At 35.4% G+C, this 6000-nt stretch overlaps 1 long non-coding RNA gene across 1 annotated transcript; it reads left to right on the top strand.

Moving 5' to 3' along the window:
• Window positions 1–222: 222 nt before the first annotated feature.
• Window positions 223–3455, top strand: LOC147524687 (uncharacterized). Its single transcript, XR_015197082.1, has 2 exons — window positions 223–1046; window positions 2906–3455. It is a non-coding gene; the product is annotated as an uncharacterized LOC147524687 (long non-coding RNA).
• Window positions 3456–6000: the final 2545 nt, after the last annotated feature.

Genomic DNA, 6000 nt, shown 5'->3' with positions numbered 1-6000 from the left:
TATGAGCCAAAGGGGAACTTTCAACGACAATGTTCCATCGCCACATTCTCATGCCACCATCACAAGATCTTTGCTCGTAACTATCAAGTTGCTTTTCTTTTTAGTTAATAACTTTCTTGTTTTGTGTGAGTTGGGTTATGTGGAGATTTGGGTTTTGTAGAGTGTAGCTAGGCATTATTTGATTTTGTTTGGTGTTGGGCCATGTGACACGTTGCATTTTGAATATTTTTATGGACTGAAAAAGAAACAAATAGATACTAGTTATTCAATCTAAAGTAGATCATTTGGGAGTCATTCATCACGCTTAGCTTCTGAGGGATCTCCTTACAACCAAAACCATGAATTGCAGCAGTAGAGTCTACTTCTATCATATCCATAGGTTCAGCTACCCCTCATTTACGGCTCTTTCAGCTAACAGTTCAAGACACTATGTAAGCAGTTATAGTGTCATAGTGGATTAGACTCTATATACATCCCCATTTTGGTTCTTTGGTCTAATTTTATTTTCTATTATTTTTGTGATTTGTTTTCAGTCTTTGGGGGTGGGGTTGTTTAAATTGTTGGGTAATTCAAGTCCCTGATTCTAGAGAAATAGATGGATGGATGAGTTTTGGGATATTAGATGTTGCATTAGAATGTATTATGGGATATATAGATGATGCAAGGGATCGAGATGTGGTTTCTTTGGTGTGTCGTAGATGGTATGAGATTGATTCGTTAACTAGGAAGCATGTAACGATTGCATTTTGTTATACAACTACGCCTCGTTGTCTTAGGCAGAGATTTCCACGTCTTGAATCGCTTAAATTGAAAGGGAAACCTAGGGCTTCTATGTTTAATCTCATACCGGAAGATTGGGGAGGATTTTCTGGACCGTGGATTAGGGAGATTGTAGAAGGGTTTAACTGTTTAAAGTGTTTGCATTTTCGGAGGATGATTGTAATGGATAAGGATTTGGAGATTCTTGCTCGTTCTCACGGTCGATGCTCCAAATCACTTAAACCGATAAATGTTCTTTTTTTTTCTCTTGATGGTCTACTAATTAGGTATGAGATAAATGTTCCGGTCTTTCATGAACATTTTCCTTTATAATTTGTTCCAAGTTGACTCATCTTGTGCTAAACTAATTAAGGAGACTATTTATATAGATATATGAGTTTCTCTCCTCAAGCTACTTAATGTAAGATCGTCTTTGTCTTCAATATTTAGAGTGATAGTGTCCTTTTGAGAAAAGAGAAAGATACAGGGCTTTCCGATTTAGCTATTGTTGTTTTAAAATTTGTACTTTATCTTTTAGAGAGTGACCGTAATAGACCACAAGGTGTCGTGTGTTCTGTTAAAGATCATACATATGAACTAAGTTCTAATCTTGCAATTGGTTCTAGCTGGTTTACTTGTTATTAATTAAAATGTTTTATATGTACATGAAAAGAAACCTATCGGGGAAGATCAAGTAACAAATGATGATTAGAACTTAGTCATCAGCGCCATTCTCATCTTCATTGGCTTCTTCGTCCATATCTTCTCCAAGTGTCCTCTTCATTTTCGGTCCGCTCCTCGAAAGTGCTTTTCTACGACTTTTCTTTTCTTAGTTTCTATTTACCTTTGCTGCTCCCTTCTTTCCAGCATTTTTCCATCTAAAATCATCTAAGGAGGCCTTATACGAGGTCCGACGAACTCGAAACTCAATCTCTTCAATTGCTTTTAAAATATATCACATTGATTGTTTGTCGCTTTGATTCCTTACATATATCATTTGCCTTGGCAGAGATAATGGATGAAGATTTTGGCACTTTCAGAGAAAGCAAGGAGAGCATCTTTTAATTGCAACACTCTCCCTTGTTCGCTTGTTGATTGATTAGAGAGCTTGTCCTTCACTACCCTCGCACTCTTTGAGTCTTCTCACTAATCTTTCTCCTCCTTTGTCTAGCTGTAACACTTCTGCTACCGACAAACCCCTTTCGCTCGACTTCTTCACACTCTCGACAAAGACCGCCGAATAAATGTAGGGGAACCTGAATTTGCTCTGTTTTGGGAAACACTGCTAGTTCAGGCAATAAGTATGTAGGATATTGATAGGTACTATTCACAGCGTAGCCGTCCAAGCAATCAAACATAATATCGGAGCAATGTAGGTTATCATAGCAAGCCTTTCGGTGTTTGGGATGTTGATAACAATCTAAGTCGTTGTCAATGGGAAGGATATCAGGTTTTAGAGAAATGAGTGGATTAGTACGATAACACAAGTATTGTAAGAAACTAGAGTAAGTATTGTTCTCTGCTGGGTCAGCAGAGTACATGAAATCATTTGGCTCAAAGAAAAAGCAATGATCAACATTAATTAGTCGAAGCATTTCTAAGTATCTATCTTTGTGTTTGTTTGTTGTGTCTGTTCGTGCGTGCAAGTGTCTGTGTGCCCGCATTAATGGTGGAGTCTAAGAAGACTGACATGCACTTGGTTTTTTTTAGTGTTATCTATGATACGTCAGATTTCTATAGATACAAGCAACTTTTCAGTAAATATTCTAGTTCAATTTGTGTTTGAATATCTTGCTGCCACTGATTTCTTTGTGAGGCTTTTGGGGCTATGAACATTTATGTGCGCATTTACACACATTGATTGAGTTAGGAAATGGGTTTGTAGACCTGCATAGGACATGCAGTACGTTTGTCCTTATCGTTATTTGTTGATGTACTTTCTAGGTATATACTGTTTAGTAGTCCTATGGCGTGTTATATAGAAATAATTTTCAAATGTTGATTATAGTATTATGAGCTTCATCAGCTTGATAACTTGAGGTGTGGGTGGGTGGGTGGGTGGTCTAGTGGTCTAGTTTAGTATGTCTTTGTGTGTATGTATTGTTTTAATGTGAAATCTTTATTAATTAAAAGGTTTTCTTTTCAGCTGGAAAATGCCTACTATATTGGCAAAGACTGTGAGTTGCGTGGAGGTTGGCCGCTTGAACTTGTTGCTAGAGGCGTTGTGCAAGACGTCGACCCTAACACAGAGTATGGTGAAAGGACTTTAGAAGAAGGGAACTTCAAAGTTTATGTCCAGGTCGTGCGTAGGCCTGATGCTATCCTGCCTTTCCCTCACAATGCATGACAAAGAACACTTGGTCAAGTTGTGCAAGGAGCTGTCATTTGGCCTAAAGAGTTCTTGGTGTTTGCATCTCGCAGTTCGTCTTCTTGAAGTGTTTATTCAACTTCTCTTTTGTCTAAAACTAGTAGTTAGTGATCTTAATTTATTTTGACTTCTTTTGCCATGTAACTTAAGAAATTAAATTGACTTGGTGGAAGACGTGAACTTGATAGGTACTTAACTGATCGCACGACTATGGTTTTATTTTCTAGACTGAATTCGATCTTTTTTAAGTTCAGGACGTGAACTTATTTTGTAAGATGAGAATTGAATTGAATTGAACATCTTTTTTGTGTTATGAACACAAGTTATATATATATATATATATATATGTTGATACCCATGAGTTCATGCTAGACAGTTGTGTATGGATTCAAATATAGGATTTTGGTAAACATTGATTGAATTAGCAAAATATGAGTATCTAAAAAAAATAATTAATAGAAAAAAAATAAAAAAAATCAGACGTACAAAATCCCTAGCTGACATCACCTATGATTCATATTGTTCCTTCACCATAGGTACCATACAACGACAGATAAAATCCCACACGTAACCGTCGCCAAAGGTGACCTATACCGACAGATAACATCCCACACATAACCATCGGCATAGATATTATATACCGACGGATAAAATCCCACACACAACCGCCGACATAGATATTATATATCAACGGATAACATCCCACACACAACCGTCGGCATAGATATAGGTCCTTCCCAACAGTTTTTGTCCATAACTAAAGCAATGGTGACAGAGCAAATTAGGACGGCCTAGGGACGGTTTGCATCTGTCGGCGTAGCTCTACCAGGACGGTTTTTGCCCGTCGGTATATGTCGATTATTTTGTAGTGATACTACTATCATAATTTTGTTTACATGACATGTAGACTCTGTTTGGCTGCAAGAGATATTGTATTACTTAACTATGATTAGGTGATACAAGTCATGAGATGAAGTACTTGTGTGTATGCCTCTTATCCTGTCACATGTTTTACTTGGCTACTGTTTGGTTGACATTCACACCTATATACTCATTTTTTATATCAAAACTAAAAAAAAAAAAAAAAAAAAAAAAAAAAAAAAAAATCATATACAAAATTTGCAAATAAAAACTTAAAAACAAATAAAAACTCGTAAACAAATAAAAGGAAAAAAAAAAAAATTCTAATTAAATATTGAATACATAAGCACCCAATTGATTTATACAAAAAACATTCCCAAAAAAAGGAAAATCCTAATTTGATGAATAATGTGAAGATTTAAACACCACTTTTTGGAGGAAAAAAAAAGTTTTAGTGTGAGAAAATAAAAAAGGCAGAGAGAGAGAGAAAATACATAATGTTTATGGTTCTATTACTAGGATTCCCATGAAGGAGAAAGAGAGAGAGAGGAAAAGAAAGAGATAGGGAGAGCATTCTTTATGTGTTATTATTATTATTATTATTTCTCTCTCATGGATAGAAAACACGTTTTAGCGAATCTGGGCTTTTCCTTTGGATTTGCTTATCCACACTTTTGTGTTCCTGCAATTCAAGGGGCTTACTAGAGTATCCACGTACATTTAAGACAGACCAAACAACTATACAAGGTAAACATGACTACCACATCACCAATTTTTGAATATGGACTCTCTATTCACACTGCCAAACAGAGCCGTACAGTTCATTTATACTCCTACTTATTATTTCATTATATTAAATTCTACACTACTGGTATAAATCAATACTGTGACACATACATTTTCCCATTTGTATCTTCTTTTTTTAATAGTGATTCGTTTCAAATATAGATTGATCAAATTGATAGTTCCCTTATGACAGACATGATTTGTTTTTCTTTATTTGAGTTTTCTGCTGAGTTTGAGCATGTTTGTATCTTTGTCCCTGTCTTGAGAAGTCAATATTGTTTCTCTATTCCCACGTCAAAAACCGTAAGGCTACCACCTTCTTCACCAAAGGCTACCCGCTATGTTAATCAAGTCCATATACGTTGAAAGAGATTTTTGATATATATTTTTTTAAATTGTGTAGTTGCTTGAGGCGGCTTGGTGCTTGACAGACACAACGGCTAGAGAATTAAAGCAAACAAAAACTTTACTTCCTGCACATTACCTAACCTTATTGCTTATCTAGGAGGTTTGTGGTTGCTTTTGGATTCTCTTTGAAAATTGTATGTTGTTTTTTTATAGTTTTAATTGCAAAGTTATTATTTCCTTTAATTGCTGTTGTTTTTGTGTCTTTGGTGATAACAAACCAGTAGCTACCTGCTTCTTCTAGCCTTGAGCCCAGTCTTTAAGACCTTGAAAAGTTTAGGGTCATTGATTGGTAGAGAAAAAAAAGAAAAGAAATGCTAGGACATATTTATTACTCTATTAGCCCATATGAGGGGTTGCATTCAACTGGTGAAATTCGATATCCAATTAAAGAGTCTAAAGTCGTCTAATTAGGATTGCCATATGTTCTATTGGTTGTACTTGGTGAGTTGATGAGAAATTGAATTTGTATCCTACCACATGGTTGTTGTTGCAAGTAACATGTGGTGCACAATACTTTTTTTGGAAAAATAAAATAAAAAGATCAATTGTATCATGGAAATTTGATGGAGTCATTCTTCAAATCTATCATATGTTTTATTTTTTAGCATGCTCTTTGTTATTATTCGTTGTTGTAAGTTGTGGATTAAATATTGAAATGGTAATATGTTGCAGAAAACATATATTTTGCATGAAATTGGAGATTCTTATATTTTTAGCAAGTTGTTAGTTGAAATTAAGACCCCAAGGATGAGTCTCAAAAAATAGGTAAGTGTCACATTTGGTTTTTCCATTGCTATTGAGGGTATCACACAAGAGAT

This window comes from Coptis chinensis, chromosome 1 (genome assembly GCF_015680905.1).
Source record: "Coptis chinensis isolate HL-2020 chromosome 1, ASM1568090v1, whole genome shotgun sequence".
Classification (NCBI taxonomy): domain Eukaryota; kingdom Viridiplantae; phylum Streptophyta; class Magnoliopsida; order Ranunculales; family Ranunculaceae; genus Coptis; species Coptis chinensis.
This window is presented reverse-complemented; position numbering and strand designations above follow the sequence as displayed.